Source organism: Triticum aestivum, chromosome 5A (assembly GCF_018294505.1).
Source record: "Triticum aestivum cultivar Chinese Spring chromosome 5A, IWGSC CS RefSeq v2.1, whole genome shotgun sequence".
NCBI classification, from domain to species: Eukaryota; Viridiplantae; Streptophyta; class Magnoliopsida; order Poales; family Poaceae; genus Triticum; species Triticum aestivum.
This window is the reverse complement of record NC_057806.1, coordinates 378,528,352-378,551,738: the sequence shown is the minus strand read 5'-3', so window position 1 is coordinate 378,551,738 and position 23,387 is coordinate 378,528,352.

Below are 23,387 nucleotides of genomic sequence, written 5' to 3'. Positions count from 1 at the left end.
CACTGATGGCACATGAGTTAGCAGCCACATATAACAACAATGGTTCCTTCTCAATGGGAGCAGCAAGAATCGGCGGCTCAGTGAGCTGTCTCTTCATATCTTCAAAAGCAGAGTTAGCAGCGTCACTCTAGACAAAATCATCTGTCTTTTTCACCATTTGATACAATGGCATAGCCTTCTCGCCCAGCTTGCTTATAAACCGGCTTAAAGCCGCGACACGGCCCGCCAGCCGCTGAACGTCATTGATGCACGCCAGTTTAGCCAAAGATGTAATTGCTTTTATTTTCTCCGGGTTAGCCTCAATGCCTCTGTTAGACACCAAAAAACCCAAGAGCTTGCCAGCTGGGACTCCAAAAACACACTTGGCCGGGTTAAGCATCATCTTGTAGACCCGGAGGTTATCAAAGGTTTCCTTCAGATCGGCTACCAAGGTTTCCTTTTCTCTGGACTTCACCACTATATCATGCACATAAGCATGAACATTACGCCCAATCTGCTTATGAAGGCAATTCTGTACACACCGCTCATAAGTCGCCTGGGCACTCTTAAGCCCAAAAGGCACAGATACATAGCAGAAGGCTCCAAACGGAGTCATGAAAGTTGTCTTCTCCTGGTCCTTAACTGCCATATTGATCTGATGATAACCAGAGTAAGAATCCAAAAAACACAAACGCTCACAACCCGCCGTAGCATCAATGATTTGATCGGTACGAGGGAGAGCAAAAGGGTTAGCTGGACAAGCCTTGTTTAAATCTGTGTAATCCACACACATGTGCCAAGTGTCGTTCTTTTTAAGCACAAGCACCAGGTTAGCCAACCACTCTGGGTGAAAAACTTCAACAATGAACCCAACCGCCAAGAGCCGGGCCACCTCTTCTCCGATAGCCTTGCGCCTTTCCTCGTTGAACCACCGAAGAAATTGTCGAACCGGCTTAAACTTTGGATTAATATTGAGAGTGTGCTCAGCGAGTTCTCTCGGTACACCCGACATGTCTGAAGGCTTCCATGCAAAGATGTCCCGGTTCTCACGGATGAACTCGATGAGCGCGCTTTCCTATTTTGGGTCCAAATTAGCACTGATAATGAACTGTCTGGATGAGTCGCCAGGCACAAAATCAATCATCTTGGTGTCATCAGCTGACTTGAATTTCAATGCTGGCTCATGCTCCGGAGTTGTCTTCTTCAAAGATGCCATGTCTGCCGGGTCAACATTATCCTTATAAAACTTCAATTCCTCTGTTGCACAAATAGACTCGGCATAAGCGGCATCACCTTCTTCACATTCCAAGGCTATTTTCCGGCTTCCATGTACCATGATAGTGCCTTTATGACCCGGCATTTTGAGCTGTAGGTAGACATAACATGGCCGAGCCATGAACCTAGCATAAGCCGGCCGTCCAAACAGAGCGTGATACGGGCTTTTGATCTTAACCACCTCGAAAGTTAACTTCTCAGCCCTAGAATCATACTCATCACCAAAGGCTACTTCCAGTTCCATCTTACCAACTGGGTACGCCGAATTACCAGGCACTACCCCATGAAAAACAGTGTTGGATGTTTTAAGACTCTTATCAGTTAACCCCATGCGATGGAACGTCTCATAATAGAGGATGTTGATGCTACTGCCTCCGTCCATGAGCACTTTAGTGAACTTATATCCACCAACTTGAGGCGCCACCACCAAAGCCCGATGACCCGGATTATCAACCCGGGGCGAGTGATCCTCCCTACTCCACACAATAGGCTATTCAGACCATCTCAAATAACGCAGAACCATCGGCTCAACAGCATTTACAGCCCTCTTATGAAGCTTCTGATCCCTCTTGCACAAACTGGTGGTAAACGCGTGGTACTGCCCACTATTCAGCTGTTTTGGGTTGCTCTGATACCCGGACTGTTGCTGCTATTGCTGATTGCCCTGGACGGGTTGCTCATTATAGCCGCCTTGACTACCTGGATGGCCCTGGCCATGAAAACCGCCACCGCTTGAACCGGCGCCCGGGCCATGAAAACCGCCACCACCTAACGAGCCGGGAACCGCCCAGGGGTCCGTGGTTACCATCGAATATGTTAGAATTCTTAAAAGCCTTCATGATCGTACAGTCTTTCCACAGATGGGTAGCTGGCTTCTCCCGGGTGCCGTGTCTTGGACAAGGTTCGTTTAGCAGCTGCTCAAGGGTGGGACCTGACCCGCCAGACCGAGGAGGTGGTCTCCCCTTGCGTCGTTGATTGTTGCCCTGTGCGCTGGCGTTAGCCACAAACTCCAGACTCCAGCCTTACGTTTATTACCTCCTTGATTCGCCGGGTTGTGCTGGTGACCTTTGCCATTGCCGTTCTTCTTTCCCTTCCCTGTCTTCTCTTCGTCAGACGCGGGGTCCTTGGTACTGTCAGAATCGGCGTACTTGATGAGAGCCGCCATCAGCTGGCCCATGTCATTACAGTCACGCTTGAGCCGCCCCAGTTTCTATTTCAGAGGTTCAAAACGGCAATTTTTCTCCAACATTAAGACCGCGGAGCCGGCATCCATCTTATCAGATGAATGTATTATTTCCTTGACCCGGCGCACCCAATGGGTCGTGGATTCGCCTTCCTCTTGCTTGCAGTTAGTCAAGTCCACGATCGACATGGGTTGTTTACAGGTATCTTTAAAGTTCTGAATGAACCGGGCCTTTAACTCTGCCCATGAGCCGATGGAGTTGGGCGGCAGCCCCTTTAACCAAGTACGAGTTGTTCCATCCAACATCATGTTGAAGTATTTGGCCATTGCTGCGTCACTGACCTCTAATAACTCCATGGCCATCTCGTAACTTTCAATCCATGCTCCGGGTTGCAGGCTGGCTATGTAATTGGGCACCTTACGAGGCCCCTTAAAATCCTTTGGCAAATGCTCATTACGCAGAGACGGCACAAGACAAGGGACGCATCCTGTCCTGGTGGCCACCCCAGCCTCAATAGAGGTCGCTGGATAAACCGAGAAAGCTTGCTGAGCCGCCTGCTCAGCCGCCTGCTGAATCGCCCGTTCAGCCTCTTGACGAATCCTCTCCTGGTCCGCCAAGTTAAGGGCTCCGCCCGGTGCTGGGTCATGCCCGCGTGGCTGGTTACGACGCTGGGCGTTGCTCAACATGGCCGGTGAGTCATATGCCTGCTATAGCTTGGGCTCTGGCTTGGTCGAGGGGTTGAATGGATTCTATCCCGACTGTAAGAATACGCATCCTGCTGTGCCAGAGCTGTCTGAAGAAGTTCTCTGACCCTTCGTGTTTTGATTACCGTCGGAGAGTCACCTTCCATTGGGAGAGCCGCCAAACGAGCCGATGCAGCAATTAAATTCTCCAAAGGGTTAGAGAAGTGACTCGGTGGTATTGGTGTGTAGTGAGGCGAAGCAGTATTCACACGTGGCAGCTCCATGGCCCGCAGTTGAACCGGCGCCCCAGCCCCGGGTGTTATGATCTGGTTTGCCTCCGGCGGGTTACTGGGACCAGCCCCGGGTGTGTGAAAAAGGTTCCTAGGATCATAAGTCAGAGGCAGACGTGATTGAGCCTTCTGGTGCCTTCTCCTCATGACCTCGTTTGACGCGTTCAGATCCACCGAGAGCCGGAAAGTCTCCGCTTGAAGCTGCTGAGCACGTGCATCCAGAGCCGCCCATTCTGCGGCCATCCTAACATCTTCCGCCACTAGATTTTCCTTGGCCTGCTCTACCTCTCTGCGTAGCCATGCTACTTCTACTTCATGTCGAGCCTTATCCACCGGCTCAACCACAACAGTCAACAGGGCCATCATCCTATCCATGAGGTCCATTAATACCTGAGCCGGTGGGCGCACGGGGTCTCCTGACCCGGCCGCTGCTGACCCGGTGGTTATGGCTGCCGCAGCCGTAGAATTCTGACCAGGTTGAGTGCCAGCCATGAAGACTCCGGCTCGATTCGGCGGCTCAGTGGGGTCTGGAATACTGCTGCCATCGGAACAGCCCCCAAGCCCGCCATCTTGTAACTGATACAAAGAATATGTTTTTCCCGTGGACGACTCACCGTCAGAACAAACGGCCGTCTCACCACCGTCCACCGATCCTTCAGAAAATTCCCCTCCATGGATGCAACCCACGAAGGCACGCCTCATGGCGGGTTGAGCCCGGGCGGATCTAGCGCGATGAGCCGTCTCGACGAGGTTGGTGCAGACGTCCGACTCAGGGCCCGGCTTGCCGATCTGGCCGATGAAGACTTGGATTCCACCGAAGGGGACCCGGTATCTGTACTCTATTGAGCCGGCGTCGGGGCCCCATCCTTCGTCATCGATGTAGAGCTTGCCGCGACGACTCTTGGTCATCCGCCCACACCGTATCCCTTGAGCCCTTCGAAGTTGCCCTTCAAGAACTCAAATCCACCATGCGCTGGCCCCACGGTGGGCGCCAACTATCGTGGAATTGTCACGGCAGATGTCCTAGTGAAAGAACTTAGTCGTGGAGCCATCGCAACTAGGAAGCTTAAAGGGGTTAATCGGGACAAAGGACACGAAAGGTTTATACTGGTTCGGCCCCTAGTGGTGAAGGTAAAGCCTAGTCTAGTCGATGTGGTATTGCTAGGTTTCGATGACCAAGGAGCGAAATACGCTAGCTTGGCTTCTCGATCTGTTGTTTCTTACCCTAAGCCGCCACCGGGTCGTCTCCTTATATACACGGGTTGACGCCTGGCGGCCTACAGAGTCCCGGCCGGCTCATATAACGTGTCCGGCTCGGTGACTTCCTTTACATGCCTTTCTTTACAAGTCTTTCTTACCATGGCGGTTTACAATCACGGGCCTCAAGCCGCCTCTGGGCTTGGGCCTACTACAAGTTTTATAATAGCCCATCGCCTTGTATATTCGCTAGGCTTCTTTTAATAACCCGCCAGGAAGATTGACCCGGCCCCTCTTGGGCGGGTCATACCTGGTAGTCATATTCCCAACAAAAGCCATAGAATCATCAAAACAAGCACACAACGCAAAGAAAACAGAATCTTTCAAAAACAGAACTGTCTGTAGCAATCTGGGTATTTTGAATACTTATGTAACTCTAAAAATTCTGAAAACTAAGGATGACCTGAGAAATTTGTATATTAATCTTCTTCAGAAATAATTGGTATTTTATCACGCTTTTGTTAAAAATGAAAATTATTTTTGTGAGCGTGAAAGTTTCTGTTTTCAGCAAGATCAAATCAACTATCACCCAAGACGATCCTAAAGGCTTTACTTGGCACAAACACTAATTAAAACACAAAAAACACAATCATAACAGTAGCATAATTGTGCCAACACTCAAGAACAGGAAGCAAAAAGAAAAAATATATTTTTATTCATTGGGTTGCCTACCAACAAACGCTATTTTTTCACGCCCTAGCTAGGCATAAAGCAAGGATCTAAGTTTTGTTATCTTTGTTTCTATATCCATAAGATGCCCTCATGATTTATTTTCATATGGTGGCCTAATTCTTTTTCTAAGGAAGTGTTCCATACCTTCCTTAGTGGAAATTGGAACTTAATATTGCCTTCTTTCATATCAATTACGGCACCGATAGTGCGTAAAAACAGTCTACCAAAAATAATTAGACAAGACGGATTACAATCAGTATCAAGAACAATAAAATCTATGGGCACATAATTCCTATTTGCAAGAATAAGAACATCATTAATTCTTCCCATAGGCTTTTTAATAGTAGAATCCGCCAAGTGCAAATTTAAAGAACACTCTTCAATATCAGTAAGGCCAAGCACATCACATAAAGATTTCGAAATTGTAGAAACACTAGCACCCAAGTCACATAAAGCAAAACACTCATAATTTTTAATCTTGACTTTGATAGTAGGTTCCCACTCATCATGCAATTTTCTAGGAATCAGAACTTCTAATTCCAATTTTTCTTCCAAAGCTTACATCAAAGCATCAACAATATTTTTAGTAAATGATTTATTTCGTTCATAAGTATGGGGTGAATTCATCATAGACTCCAACAAATAAATACAATCAATCAAAGAGCAACTACATAATTAAAGTCTTTGTAATCCAAAAGAGTGGGCACATCACTAGTTAAAGTTTTGGCCTCTTCAAACCCACTTTTATCAATTTTCTCAACAAGATTTTCACCCTCCAAATTATCGGGACGCCTTCTAGCTAAAGTTGACTCTTCTCCAGTCCCTTTTTCATCAATCATAATTTTACTAAACAAGGAATCAATAGAAGAAACACCAATCATTTTAAGATCTTCATCACTTTTATGAAAGCAATCACTAGAAAATGTTTTTTTCTAAAAATTCTCTTCTAACTCTAAGCATAGAGGTTCTTTTCTTACTTTCATCCATAGAAATATACAGAGCTTTAATTGATTCCTCAATCTTAGGCACAAAAATTTTCATCTTCATATTTTCTACATCATGAGAAATTCTATCAACACTTCTAGACAAATCATCAATCTTATTCAACTTTTCTTCCATTGTACTATTGAAAACTTTTTGAGTGTTGATAAACTCTTTAGTATTATTCTCCAGACCAGAGGTGTTCCTATTATTATTATAAGAAGGATTTCCATAGGAATTACCATAATTATTAGAGGAATTAGTAGGAAAAGGCCTAGGATTTAAATTACCTCTATAAGCATTGTTATTGAAATTGTTTCGCGAGATAAAATTCACATCTATGGAATCACTATTTTTCTCAATCAAGGTAGACAAAGGTACATCACTAAAATCATTAGGAGCACTTTTACTAGCAACCAATTTCATAAGAGCATCAACTTTTTCACTCAAAGAAGAAATTTCTTCAACCGAATTAACCTTTTTACTAGTAGGAGCTCTTTCGGTATGCCATTGTGAATAATTCGCCTTAATATTATCAAGCAATTTGGTGGCTTCACCCAAATTAATTTCCATAAAAGTACCACCCGCGATGGAATCTAAAAGATTACGAGAAACAAAATTCAACCCCGCATTAAAAATTTGTATGATCATCCAAAGATTTAACCCATGAGTTGGGCAATTCCTTATCATCATTTTTATCCTTTCCCAAGATTGTGCAACATGTACTTGTTCAAGTTGCTTGAAATTCAGGATCTGGGTTCTAAGGGAAATAATTTTTGTGGGTGGAAAATACTTAGTAATGAAAGCATCTTTGCACTTATTCCAAGAATCAATACTATGGCGGGGCAACGAAGAAAACCAAATTTTTCCATGATCTCGCAAAGAAAACGGAAATAATTTCAACTTCACAACATCATTGTCCACATCTTTTTTCTTTTTCATATCGCATAATTCCATGAATGTGTTAAGATGGGATGTGGCATCCTCATTAGGAGTACCGGAAAATTGATCTTTCATAACAAGATTCAGCAAAGCGATATTGATATCACAGGACTCCGCACTAGTGGCGGGAGGAGCAATCGGAGTGCCAATAAAATCAATGTTGTTGGTATTGGAGAAATCACACAACTTGGTGTTCTCTTGAGTCATTGTGACTACGCAACAATATTGCACTCAAAAACAAACCCGACAAGAAAACGACGAATGAAAAAGAGGGCGAATAAAATGACAAATTGTTGTGAAGTGGGGGGGGGGGGAGGAAAACGATATGCAAATGACAAATAATGTAAATTGTGAGGAGATGAGATTTGTGATTAGGAACCTGGTAGATGTTGATGATGTCTCCTCGAAGACGGTGCCAGAAATTCCTTTTGATGTCTGCTAGAACTCTGTCGGTATTTCCCCAAAGAGGAAGGGATGATGGAGCACAACGATGGTAGGTATTTCCCCCAGTGATGAGACCAAGGTTACCGAACCATTAGGAGAACCAAGAAACACTACGTAAATAACACCTGCACACAAATAACAACTACTCGCAACCCGACGTGTAAAAGGGGTTGTCAATCCCTTTCGGGTAACGGCGCCAGAAATTGGCAAATGGATGTGATAAAAATATGATAGATGGGATAAATAGATCTCGACTAAAATAAATTGCAACAAGGTATTTTTGTATTTTTGGTTTAATTGATCTTAAAATAAAAGCAAAGGAAAATAGACCGCAAAGGCAAATATATTAAGGAAGAGACTCGTGGGCCGTACTTTGCACTAGTGGCTTCTCTCAAGAAAAATAGCAAACGCTGGGTGAACAAATTACTGTTGGGCAATTGATAGAACTTCAAATAATCATGATGATATCCAGGAAATGATCATTATATAGGCATCATGTCCAAGATTAGTAGACCGACTCCTGCCTGCATCTACTACTATTACTCCACACATCGACCACTATCCAGCATGCATCTAGTGTATTAAGTTCATGGAGAAACGGAGTAATGCAATAAGAAAGATGACATGATGTAGACAAGATCTATTTATGTAGAAATAGACCCCATCTTGTTATCCCTAATGGCAACGATTCATATGTGTCGGTTCCCCTTCTCTCACTGGGATCAAGCACCGTAACATCGAACCCATCAATAATCACCTCTTCCCATTGCAAGATAAATAGATCAAGTTGGCCGAACAAAACCCAAATATCGGAGAAGAAATACGAGGCTATAATCTATCATGCATATAAGACATCAAATAAGACTCGAATAACTTTCATGGATAAAAAGAGATAGATTTGATCATAAACTCAAAGTTCATCGGATCCCAACAAACACACCGCAAAAGAATTACATCATATGGATCTCCAAGAGACCATTGTATTGAAAATCAAACGAGATAGAGGAAGCCATCTAGCTACTAACTACGGACCCGAAGGTCTACAAAAGACTACTCACGCATCATCAGAGAGGAACCAATGGACATGATGAACCCCTCCGTGATGGTGTCTAGATTGGATCTGGTGTTTCTGGAACTTGCGGCGGCTGGAATTGATTTTCGTCGACTCCCCTATGGTTTTTGGAATATTGGGGTATCTATAGAGTAAAGAGGCAGTCCGGGGGGCACCCAAGGTGGGCACAACCCACCAAGGCACACCGGGGCCTCCAAGAGCGCCTTGGTGGGTTGTGCTCCCCTCGGAGCACCCCCCAAGGTGCTTCTCTGGCCCATTGGATGTCTTCTGGTCCAAAAAAATCCACAAAAAGTTTTCACTGCATTTGGACTCTATTTGATATTGATTACCTTCGATGTAAAAAACATGCAAACAACAGCACTTGGCACTTGGCACTATGTCAATAGGTTAGTACCAAAAAAGATATAAAATGACTATAAAACATCCAAGAATGATAATATAATAGCATGGAACAATCGACAATTATATATACGTTGGAGACGTATGTAACATCCCAAATTTTCAATTTGGAATGTTATACATTAGATCATCATTGCATATTATATTTTATTTGCGTTTGGTTTTGATCCTAGAATTTCTACGCAACTCAAGGACCCACGGAGAGAGTTGGGGAATTCATTATTTTCATATTTGAGTTTCCTCAAATTTTGAGAATAGGATCATTTGATTTTATTTATTTTATCATCAATTATTTCTATTACAAAAATATGAGAGAGGGAATAAAATGACTTTCCCAAAATAAAGAAATATTGAGGATTTAATAATAAAATCAAATAAGATTTTAATTCGGAGTTTTTCGTTATTTTATTTGAATTTAGGAAAAATGTGCGTTTTTCAAAATTGTATTTAGGCCCCAAATAAATGTTCACCTTGTGCGGCTTGATTTTAGAAGCCCGGCAAAATTTATTTCGGGATTTTTGGAGTCCGTTCAGTATTTCTTTTTATTTTTCTTCTGCGTGTAATTATTTAAAAAAAACAAACCGACCTAGGGCCGTGTCCGACTAGGACTCCCGGCCCGCTAGGCTATATAAGCCGGGGAGAGGCCCAGCCGAAGCTAACCCTAGCCGCCCCAGCCCCCGAGCCGCCCCAGCGCCGCCTCGCCGCGCCGCCGCCGCCGCCGAGGTTCGTCGCCTCGTTTTCCGCGCCGGTTTTTTTATTTTTTTATTTTTTTCCCGAAAAACCGTTCGGTTTTTCCGTTGGTTTTTCGTTGGTTTTTTTAGATTCGGTTTGATTTTAAATAGATCGGTTTTTCCGGTTTATTTAAATAGCGAGCGTTGGTCCATCCGTTCGTTCTAGCGAACGTTCGTCGTTTTTCTTTTTCTCGGATTTAATCCACGATTTTTCTGATCGCGATTCCTGATCCGATTTTCTTTTTAGTATAACTTTTCGCTCATTTATCAGAATCAGGCGATTCAAGCGCCTAGTATTTCGTCTCGAAACCCTCTATCTGTTTAATCAACTCAAACAAGTTTTTGCTACTGTAAAAATTGCCTTAGATTCAGATTAGTAGAACGAAGTTGTTTTCTTTCGCCGTTTGACTTCCGTTGCTTCGTTCGATTTGATTCTTTTTGCAAACCGGAGTTCTTAAGTTGAACCTTCTGGTTAGATCTCTTATTTGAGTTTACATATGCATTAGATGAGTACTTATTGTATGCTTGTTTGTTTGTTTGCGATAGAGTACCCGGAGTGCGTCGCTTGTTACTTCGAATCGCTAGGTTTCCCGGATCATCAGCAAGGCAAGTAACACTTTGATCATTCCTTTCCTACTACCCAGTTTTACTGCATTAGATCAATCCTCACACATTGCATGATTAGGATCTAATTAAATTGTGGGATGGGAAGTAGTTGAGGTAGTACCTATTACCTGTTTATTATCAAACCTTTGGGAGTTACTTCTACGTTTGCTTATTATGCCATGCTATGCTAGTAGACGTGGATTGGGTGAGTGATATCCATGACAGATTTGAGTTTGTTAATTAATGGTTTATCTAAGGTGGCAACTTAAACACACATCTGGGTGGATTGAGGCATCTAGGTATTCCAGCGATTGCCTGTTTTCTTTTGGACCGCCACCCAGGCTCAAAGGGATCATGAGACTATTCATACTAGAAACTTCCGTGTGCAGCCACAAGCTATTATGGGCTCTAGCATAGTTGACTAAGTCGTGCGAACTCTTACAGTGGTAGACTAGCAGATGTAGGGGATGTAGGTGGTACGGCCTACCCGATCGTAAGGTGCTAGCGCTTCTGAAAGACTATGTCTCGGTCATCCGTCTTCTCAAACACCATTTAGTGCGAGAAACCAAAAGGTGGCGATTGAGTCTTGTGGGGAAAAGTGCGCAAACCTCTGCAGAGTGTAACAAACTAATCATGGTTAGCCGTGTCCCCGGTTATGGACATCTTGAGTATCTAGTACCTGGATTATCATGTGAATCTCAACATGTTACTCTAAATTAATTTTGTTGGGTTTTGTTTAATGATGATGCTTAATTGGGATTGAGAATGCTGTCAACCATTCTCAATGTTTAACAACCACCATGATAGTAATTAAATTTATTGCTTTGAAGTAGGGGAAAATTGGCTTTACGCAAAACTGTAATCATAGAGCTTTCCACCAGCCAAATATGCATATAGTATAGCTGTTTCATTCCATTATTCTCTATGTGTTACCTTGCCAGCATATTCCATGTGCTGACCCATTTCGGGCTGCAACGTTAATGTTGCAGACTTTTCAGACGATGATTAAGGAGTTTTTAGGTCGTGGTTCTATACTCAGTGATGCCGTTGGAGTTGATGGACTCACTTATCTTCCAAGCCTTCCGCTATTATCGTTATTAGATGGCCTTAAGTCATATTTACTGTAATAAGTTCTCTGCGGAGACACTCGATGTAATAAGTGTATGATTGCTACTCTGTTATAAATCCTCTGAATACTGTGTGGTGTCAGCATTACTGATCCAGGGATGACACCGGAGCACAGAGATCAGACTGTTTGAGGTCTGGTCACTACAACGTATCACAGGCCGGCACTGCACATGTCATGGGGTAGCGCGGCTCGATCGGGAGGCCGACGTTATGGTTGTCGTCCTCGGCGAGGTCTGCCTACTGATGTCGCTTGAAGCTACGTCGGTATTTCCCCAAAGAGGAAGTGATGGTGTAGCACAGCGGCGGTAGGTATTTCCCTCATATATGAAACCAAGGTTATCAAACTAGTAGGAGAACCAAGCAACACAACGTAAACAGCCCCTGCGCATAGATAACAAATCCTCGCAACCCGACGTGTTAAAGGGGTTGTCAATCCCTTTCGGGTAACGGTGCCAGAAATTGGTGCGTGACGGTAAAAAGGTTGTAATAGATTGGATAATTAGACCGCAAATAAAATAAAGTGCAGCAAAGTATTTTTGGGTTTTGGATTAATAGATCTGAAAATAAAATCAAATAAAAATAGATCGCAAAGGCAAATAATGAGAAAGAGACCCGGGGGCCGTAGGTTTCAACAATGGCTTCTCTCAAAAAATTAGCAAACGGTGGGTATACAAATTACTGTTGAGAAATTGATAGAACTTGAAATAATCATGACGATATCCAGGCAATGATCATTATATAGGCATCATGTCCAAGATTAGTAGACCGACTCCTGCCTGCATCTACTACTATTACTCCACACATCGACCGCTATCCAGCATGCATCTATTGTATTAAGTTCATGGAGAAACAGAGTAATGCAATAAGAACGATGACATGATGTAGACAAGATCTATCTATGTAGAGATAGACCCCATTGTTTTATCCTTAGTAGCAATGATACATATGTGTCGTTTCCCTTTCTGTCACTGGAATCAAGCACCATAAGATCGAACCCACTACAAAGCACCTCTTCCCATTGCAAGATAAATAGATCAAGTTGGCCAAACAAAACCCAAATATCAGAGATGAAATACGAGGCTATAAGTAATCATGCATAAAAGAGATCGAAGAAATTCAAATACTTTCATGGATATAAAAAGATATAACTGATCATAAACTCGAAGTTCATCAGATCCCAACAAACACACCGCAAAAGATTTACATCATATGGATCTACAAGAGACCATTGTATTGAGAATCAAGAGAGATAGAGAGATGAAGCCATCTAGCTACTAACTACAGACCCAAAGGTCTACAAAGTGCTACTCACGCATCATCGGAGAGGCACCAATGGAGGTGGTGAACCCCATCCGAGATGGTGTCTAGATTGGATCTGGTGGTTCTAGACTCCGCGGGGCTGGATGAATATTTCGTCGATGCCTCTAAGGTTCTGGGATTTTTGGGGTATTTATAGAGCAAAGAGGTGGTCCGGGGGGCACCCGAGGTGGGCACAACCCACCAGGGCGCGCCTAGGCCTCCTGGCCTGCCCTGGTGGGTTGTGCCTCCCTCGAGGCACCCCCAGGCGCAGCCAGAGCCCGTTGTGTTCCTTTTGGCCCATAAAAATTCTCCGTAAAGTTTCGTGGCATTTGGACTCCATCTAATATTGATTTTCTGCAATGTAAAAAACACGGAAAAAATAGGAACTGGCACTTGGCACTATGTCAATAGGTTAGTACCAAAAATGATATAAAATGACTATAAAACATCCAAGATTGATAATATAACTGCATGGAACAATCAAAAATTATAGATACGTTGGAGACGTATCAACGTCCCCAAGCTTAACTCCTACTCGTCCTCGAGTAGGTAAGTGATAAAACAGAATTTTTGATGTGGAATGCTGCCTATCATGTCATATCATATTCTTTTCTTTATTGCATGGACAATTGGACTTTTATGTGATTCAAAGCAATAGTCTAGTTTTGACATAATAATTTAGATACTCAAGAATATCAACAAGCAACCATGTCTTTCAAAATATCAATGCTAAAATAAGTTATCCCTAGCCCATCATGCTCAACCATTGATCCATTCATGAAACACATTCGAATATTAGCTATACCCACTACTTAAGTACGATCATATTGCCTCGTAGTTGGTGATTTTATAAGAGAAGATGGAGACTCAAATTTAAAATAAAATTTTCATAAAGTAAAAGAAATGCCCTTCGCAAAGGGAAGTAGGGATTTGTAGAGGTGCCAGAGCTCAAAGAGAAAAACCTAGAGATAAAAACATTTTGAGAGATGTACCCATCCCACCAACAAAAACGACTTAGAGTTCCCAATACTTTCCATGCTTAGATATATCATAGGCAGTTCCCCAATAGAAAATAAAGTTTATTCCTTTTTCCACCATACTTTCACTTTCCATGGCTAACCGTATCCACAGGTGCCCTCCATACCAACACTTTCCAAGGAATTTATTATTTGACAACCTAAAGTAAATTCATTTTTTTCATTTCGGTACTAGGCATCCCTAATATCTTTGCCTTACTCTCGTGCAATAACAAGTGAATAAACACTCATCTTGAGAATAACACATCTAGCATGGAAAATATTAGGCACCCCTCACCGCTCCGTGAGCGAAACGAACACACAAAAGAGAAGTTTATTTTTGAAAATTAGAGATGGCACATGCAAATTTGCTTAGAACGGCAAAAAGAATACCGCATATAGGTAGGTATAGTAGACTCATGTGGCAAAACTGGTTTAGAGGTTTTTGGATGCACAAGTGGTGATCATACTTGGTGCAAAATGAAGGCTAGCAATAGATTGAGAAGCGACCAACCAAGAAACAGGTAATCTCATAAGCAAGCATTAAGCATAAATAACACGGAATAATGCACCACAAGTAGGATATAATTTCATTGCATGACTGTTGACTTTCGTACTTGCATAGGGAATCACAAACCTTAACACCAATATTCTTACTAAAGCATAATTACTCATCAAGATGACTCACATATCACATCATCATATCTCAAAACTATTACTAAGAATCAAGTTTATTTTGTCCAATGATCTTCATGAAAGTTTTTATTATATCCTTCTTGGATATATATATCACTTTGGGACTAATTTTCATGTGTTGCTTTTCATAAGCTCAAACAAATATGAGTGAAGATCATGAGCATAATATTTCTTTCTCTCAAGTTAATTTAAGTGAAGCAAGAGAGAATTTCTTGAAAATTTTACTAACTCTCAAATAAATCTAAGTGAAGCAAGAGAGAATTTATTTAAAAATACTAAAGCACACTGTGCTCAAAAAAATATAAGTGAAGCACTAGAGCAAGTCCATAGCTCATAAAAATTTAAGTGATGCATATAGAGCAATTCTAACAAGTCATGACATAATTTTGGCTCTCCCAAATAAGTGTGTCCAGAAAGGATAATGACTTAAAACACAAAATAAAACAATCAAAGACTCATATCATACAAGACGCTCCAAGCAAAGCACATATCATGTGACGAATAAAAATATAGCTTCAAGTAAAATATTGATAGTCGTTGGAAGAAAGCGGGGATGCCACTCGGGGGCATCCCCAAGCTTAGTTGGTTGCTCATTTTTGTATAATAGCTTGGGATGCCTGGGCATCCCCAATCTTATGCTCTTCTATCCGTCCTTCATCCATCGTAAGATAACCCAAAACTTGAAAATTTCAATCACACAAAACTCAACAAAACCTTCGTGAGATCCGTTAGTGTAAGAAAAATAAATCACTACTATAAGTGTTGTATCAAACCAATTCATATTTTTTTTTGCATTATATCTACTGTATTCTAACTTTTCTATGGCAAAAACTCATCAAAGAAAACCATAGATCCATCAAAATAAGCACACAACACAAAGAAAACAGAATTTGTCAAAACATAATAGTCTCTAGTAATCTGACTATATCTAATACTTCTGTAACTCCAAAAATTCTGAAAAATTAGGATAGCCTGAGCAATTTGTATATTGATCTACTACAATTGGAATTGGTATTTTATCACTCTATGGTAAAAAAGATAATTAGTTTTGTGAGCACAAAACTTTCTGTTTTTTCAGCAAGATCAAACAACTATCACCCAAGAAGATCCTAAAGGCTTTATTCGGCACAAACACTAATTAAAACACAAAAAACACAATCATGACAGTAGCATAATTGTGATAACACTGAAGAACAGGAAGCAAAAAGCAAAAAATAAAATTTATTCATTGGGTTTCCTCCCAACAAGCGCTATAGTTTTACGCCCTTAGCTAGGCATAAAGCAAGGATCTAAGTTTTGTCATCTTTGGTTCGAGATCCATAAGATGCCCACATGATTGATTCATATGGTGGCCTAATTCTTGTTCTAGGAAAGTGTTCTAGGAAATTGGAACTTAATATTGCCTTCTTTCATATCAATCACGGCACCGATAGTGCGTAAAAACGGTCTACCAAGAATAATTGGACAAGACGGATTGCAATCAATATCAAGAACAATAAAATATATGGGCACATAATTCCTATTTGCAAGAATAAGAACATCATTAATTCTTCCCATAGGCTTTTTAATAGTAGAATCTTCCAAGTGCAAATTCAAAGAGCATTCTTCAAGATTAGTAAGACCAAGCACATCACATAAGGATTTCGGAATTGTAGAAACACTAGCACCCAAGTCACACAAAGCAAAACACTCATAATTTTTAATCTTGACTTCGATAGTAGGTTCCATTCATCATGCAATTTTCTAGGAATTGATCCATTTTTTCTTCAAAAGCTTTCATCATAGCATCAACAATATGTTCATAGGCATGTGGTGAATTTATCATAGATTGCAACAAAGAAATACAATCAATCAAAGAGCAACTATCATAATTAAAGTCTTTGTAATCCAAAAGAGTGGGCACATCACTAGTTAAAGTTTTGACCTCTCCAAACCCACTTTCATCAATTTACTCAACAAGATTTTCACGCTCCGAAATATTGGGACACCTTCTACCTAAAGTTGACTCTTCTCCAGTCCCTTTTTCATCAATCTTAACTTTACTAAACAAAGAATCAATAGAAGAAACACCAACCGTTTTAAGATCGTCATCACTTTTGCGAAAGAAATCACTAGAATATGTTTTTTCTAATAATTCTCTTTTAGCTCTAAGCATAGCGGTTCTTTTCTTACTTTCATCCATAGAAACATAAAGAGCTTTAATTGATTCATCTACTTTAGGCACAAAAAATTTCATCTTGAGATTTTCCACATCATGAGCAATTCTATCAACACTTCTAGACAAATCAACAATCTTACTCAACTTTTCTTCTATGGAAGTGTTGAAAACTTTTTGTGTGTTGATAAATTCTTTAATATTATTCTCAAGATAAAAGGTGTTCCTATTATTATTATAACATTGATTCCCATAGGAATTACCATAATTATTAGAGGAATTAGTAGGAAAAGGCCTAGGATTAAAATTACTTCTATAAGCATTGTTGTTGAAATTATTTCGAGAGATAAAATTCACACCTATGGCATCACTATTTTGCTCAATGAAAGTAGACAAAGGCATATCATTAAGATCAATAGGAGCACTTCTACTAGCAACCAATTTCACAAGAGCATCAACTTTTCACTCAAAAAAGAAATTTCTTCAACCGAATTAACTTTTTTACTAGTAGGAGCCCTTTCGGTATGCCATTGCGAATAATTTGCGATAATATTATCAAGCAATTTGGCGGCTTCACCCAAAGTAATTTCCATAAAAGTACCACCCACGGCAGAATCTAAAATATTATGAGAAACAAAATTCAACCCTGCATAAAATTTTTGTATGATCATCCAAAGATTTAACCCATGAGTTGGGCAATTCCTTAGCATCATTTTCATCCTTTCCCAAGATTGTGCAACATGCTCATGTTCAAGTTGCTTGAAATTCAGGATCTGGGTTCTAAGGGAAATAATTTTTACGAGCAGAAAATACTTAGTGATAAAAGCATCTTTGCACTTATTCCAAGAATCGATAATATTGCGAGGCAAATAAGAGAACCAATTTTTTGCAGAATCACGCAAGGAAAATGGAAAGCATCTTGAGCACTGCATTGGTTTTCCCTTGAAGAGGAAAGGGTGATGCAGCAAAGTAGTGTAAGTATTTCCCTCAGTTTTTGAGAACCAAGGTATTGATCCAGTAGGAGACTACACGCATGTCCCTCGTACCTACACAAACAAATAAGAACCTCACAACCAACGTGATAAAGGGGTTGTCAATCCCTTCACGGTCACTTACGAGAGTGAGATCTGATAGAGATAATAATAATAAGATAAATGTTTTTTTTTGTATTTTTATGATATATATTGGAAAATAAAGATTGCAAAATAAATGGTAATAGAAATAGCTAGTTGACGGGAGATTAATATAATAGAGAATAGACCCGGGGGCCATAGGTTTCACTACTGGCTTCCCTCAAGATAGCATACGTATTACGGTGGGTGAACAAATTACTACCGAGCAATTGATAGAAAAGTGCATAATTATGAGAATATCTAGGCATTATCATGTATATAGGCATCACGTCCACGACAGGTAGACCGAAATGATTCTGGATCTACTACTATTACTCCACACATCGACCGTTATCCAGCATGCATCTACAATATTAAGTTCATAAGAACAGAGTAACGCCTTAAGCAAGATAACATGATCCAGAGGGATAAACTCAAGCAATATGATATAAACCCCATCTTTTTATCCTCAATGGCAACAATACAATCTGTGCCTTGCTGTCCCTGCTGTCACTGGGAAAGGACACCGCAAGATTGAACCCAAAGCTAAGCACTTCTCCCATTGCAAGAAAGATCAATCTAGTAGGCCAAACCAAACTGATAATTCGAAGAGACTTGCAAAGATAACCAATCATACATAAAAGATTTCAGAGAAGAATCAAATATTGTTCATAGATAAACTTGATCATAAACCCACAATTCATTGGATCTCGACAAACGCACTGAAAAAAGAGTTACATCCAATAGATCTCCAAGAAGATCGAGGAGAACATTGTATTGAGATCCAAAGAGAGAGAAGAAGCCATCTAGCTAATAACTATGGACCCGAAGGTCTGAAGTAAACTACTCAGACATCATCGGAGAGGCTATGGTGTTGATGTAGAAGCCCTCCGTGATCGATTCCCGCTTCGACGGAGCTCCGGAAAAGGCCCCAAGATGGGGTCTCTTGGGTACAGAAGGTTGCAGCGGTGGAAATAGGGTTTCGTGGTGATCCTGGATGTTTTCGGGGTATATGGATATATATATATAGGAGGAAGAAGTAGGTCGGTGGAGCCACGAGGGGCCCAGAAGGGTGGGGGCGCACCCAGGGGGCAGGCGTGCCTCCCTGCCTCGTGGCCTCCTTGTTGATTTCTTGACGTCCACTCCAAGTCCCCTGGATTGCGTTTGTTCAAAAAATAACTCTCCCGAAGGTTTCATTCCGTTTGGATTCCGTTTGATATTCCTTTTCTACGAAACACTGAAATAGGCAAAATAACAGCAATTTGCACTGGCCTTGGGTTAGTAGGTTAGTACCAATAATAATATAAAAGTGTATAAATAAGCCCATTAACATCCATAACAGATATTATAATAGCATGGAATAATCAAAAATTATAGATACGTTGGAGACGTACCAAGCATCGCCAAGCTTAATTCCTGCTCGTCCTTGAGTAGGTAAATAAAAACAAAAATTTTGATGTTGAATGCTACCTAGCATAATTCTCAATGTAATTTGATTTATTGTGGCATGAATGTTCAGATCCGAAAGATTCAAGACAAAAGTTTAATATTGACATAAAAATAATAATACTTCAAGCATACTAACTAAGCAATCATGTCTTCTTAAAATAACATGGCAAAAGAAAGTTCATCCCTACAAAATCATATAGTTTGGTCATGCTCTATTTTCGTCACACAAGAATGCTCTCATCATGCACAACCCCGATGACAAGCCAAGCAATTGTTTCATACTTTAGTAATCTCAAACTTTTTTCAACTTTCACGCAATACATGAGCGTGAGCCATGGATATAGCACTATGGGTGGAATAGAATAATGATAGGGGGCTATGTGGAGAAGAAAAAAGGAGAAAGTCTCACATCGACACGGCTAATCAACGGGCTAGGGAGATGCCCATAAATTGATGTCAATGCAAGGAGTAGGGATTGCCATGCAACGGATGCACTAGAGCTATAAATGTATGAAAGCTCAACAAAAGAAACTAAGTGGGTGTGCATCCAACTTGCTTGCTTACGAAGACCTAGGGCATTTAAGGAAGCCCATTGTTGGAATATACAAGCCAAGTTCTATAATGAAAAATTCCCACTAGTATATGAAAGTGACAAAACAAGAGACTCTCTATCATAAAGATCATGGTGCTACTTTGAAGCACAAGTGTGGAAAAAAGGATAGTAGCATTGCCCCTTTTTATTTCTTTTCTTTTTCTTTTTTTAGGCCTTTCCTTTTTTTATTTGGCCTTTCTCCTTTTTGGGGACAATGCTCTATTAATGATGATCATCACACTTTTATTTATTTACAACTCAATGATTACAACTCGATACTAGAACAAAATATGACTCTATATGAATGCCTCCAGTGGTGTACCGGGAAGGGCAATGAATCAAGAGTGACATGTATGATAAATTATGCATGGTGGCTTTGCCACAAATACGATGTCAACTACATGATCATGCGAAACAATATGACAATGATGAAGCGTGTCATGAATGAAACGGTGGAAAGTTGCATGGCAATATATCTCGGAATGGCTATGGAAATGCCATAATAGGTAGGTATGGTGGCTGTTTTGAGGAAGATATAAGGTTGTTTATGTGTGATAGAGCGTATCATATCACGGGGTTTGGATGCACTGGCGAAGTTTGCACCAACTCTCAAGGTGAGAAAGGGCAATGCACGGTACCGAAGAGGCTAGCAATGATGGAAGGGTGAGAGTGCGTATAATCCATGGACTCAGCATTAGCCATAAAGAACTCACATACTCCTAGGGGGATAGATTTGTAGGAAAAGACCATCGCTCGTCCCCGACCCCCACTCATAAGGAAGACAATCATAGAACACCTCATGTTTCAAATTTGTTACACAACGGTTACCATACGTGCATGCTACGGGACTTACAATCTTCAACACAAGTATTTCTCAAATTCACAATTACTCAAATACCACACTCTAATATCACCATCTTTATATCTCAAAACAATTATCAAGTATCAAACTTCTCATAGTATTCAATGCACTTTCTATGATAGTTTTTATTATACCCATCTTGGATGCCTATCATATTAGGACTAGTTTCATAACCAAAGCAAATTACCATGATGTTCTAAAGGACTCTCAAAATGATATAAGTAAAGCATTAGAGATCAATAATTTCTATAAAATAAAACCACCACCATGCTCTATAAAGATATAAGTGAAGCACTAGAGCAAAATTATCTAGCTCAAAAGATATAAGTGAAGCACATAGAGTATTCTAATAAATTCCAATTCATGTGTGTCTCTCCAAAAAGGTTTGTACAGAACGGATGATTGTGGTAAACTAAAAAGCAAAGACTCAAATCATACAAGACGCTCCAAGCAAAACACATATCATGTGGTGAATAAAAATATAGCCTCAAGTAAAGTTACCGATAGAAGAAGACGAAAGAGGGGATGCCTTCCGGGGCATCCCCAAGCTTAGGCTTTTGGTCATCCTTTAATTTTACCTTGGGGTGCCTTGGGAATCCCCAAGCTTAGTCTCTTGCCACTCCTTATTCCATAATCCATCAAATATTTACCCAAAACTTGAAAAGTTCAGAACACAAAACTTAAACAGAAAATTTCATGAGCTCCGTTAGTATAAGAAAACAAACCACCACTTAAGGTACTGTAATGAACTCATTATTTATTTATACTGGTGTTAAATCTACTATATTCCAACTTCTCTATGGTTCATACCCTCCGATACTAGCCATAGATGCATCAAAATAAGCAAACAACACACGAAAAACAGAATCTGTCAAAAACAGAACAGTCTGTAGTAATCTGTAGGTTTAGAATACTTATGTAACCCCAAAAATTCTAAAATAAACTGCTGGACGTGAGTAATTTATCTATTAATCATCTGCAAAAATAATCAACCTAATCGCACTCTCCAGTAAAAAATGGCAGCAAATCTCGTGAGCGCTAAAGTTTCTGTTTTTTACAGCAAGATCGCAAAGACTTTCCCCAAGTCTTCCCAAAGGTTCTACTTGGCACAAACACTAATTAAAAACATAAAACCACATATAAAAAGAGGCTAGATGAATTATTTATTACTAAACAGAACCAAAAAGCAAGGAACAAAAATAAAATTGGGTTGTCTCCCAACAAGCGCTATCGTTTAACGCCCCTAGCTGGGCATAAAAGCAAGAATAGATCTAGGTATTATCATCTTTGGTATGCAATACATAAGTGGTTCTCATAATAGATTCATAAGGTAATTTAATTTTCTTTCTAGGAAAGTGTTCCGTGCCTTTCCTTAATGGAAATTGGAATCTAATATTCCCTTCTTTCATATCAATAATTGCACCAATCCTTCTAAGGAAAGGTCTACCAAGAATAATGGGACATGTAGGATTGCAATCAATGTCAAGAACAATGAAATCTACAAACACATAATTCCTATTTGCAACAATAAGAACATCATTAATCCTTCCCATAGGTTTCTTAATAGTGGAATCCGCGAGGTGCAAATTTAAAGAATAATCATCAAATTCACGAAAACCTAACACATCACACAAAGTTTTTGGAATCGTGGAAACGCTAGCACCCAAATCACATAAAGCATAGCATTCATGATCTTTAATATTAATTTTAATGGTGGATCCCCACTCATCATGAAGTCCCCACTCATCATGAAGTTTTCTAGGGATAGAAACTTCCAATTCAAGCTTTTCTTCATAAGATTGCATTAAAGCATCAACGATATGTTTAGTAAAAGCTTTATTTTGATTATAAGCATGCGGAGAATTTAGCACGGATTGCAACAAGGAAATACAATCTATTAAAGAACAATTATCATAATTAAATTCCTTGAAATCCAAAATAGTGGGTTCATTGCTATGTAAAGTTTTGACCTCATCAATCCCACCTTTACCAATTTTTGCATCAAGATCTAAAAACTCTGAATCATTGGGACGCCTTTTAACCAAAGTTGACTCATCTCCAGTCCCATCATTATCAAGATTCATATTGCAAAACAAATATTTAATAGGATACACATCAATCACTTTTAGATCTTCATCCTTATTATCATCAAAACTAGAAGAACGCGATTTGATAAAGTAATCTTTTTTAGCACGCATCCTAGCAGTTCTTTCTTTGCACTCATCAATGGAAATTCTCATGGCTTTGAGAGACTCATTGATATCATGCTTAGGTGGAATAGATCTAAGTTTCAAAGAATCAACATCAAGAGAAATTCTATCCACGTTCCTAGCCAATTCATCAATCTTAGACAATTTTTCTTCAATCAAAGCATTGAAACTCTTTTGCGAAGTAATAAATTCTTTAATACTAGATTCAAAATCAGAGGGCATCTTATTATAATTTCCATAAGAATTGTTGTAGGAATTACCATAATTATTAGAGGAATTACTAGGAAACGGCCTAGGATTAAAATTACCTCTATACGCGTTATTACCAAAATTGTTCCTACCAACAAAATTCA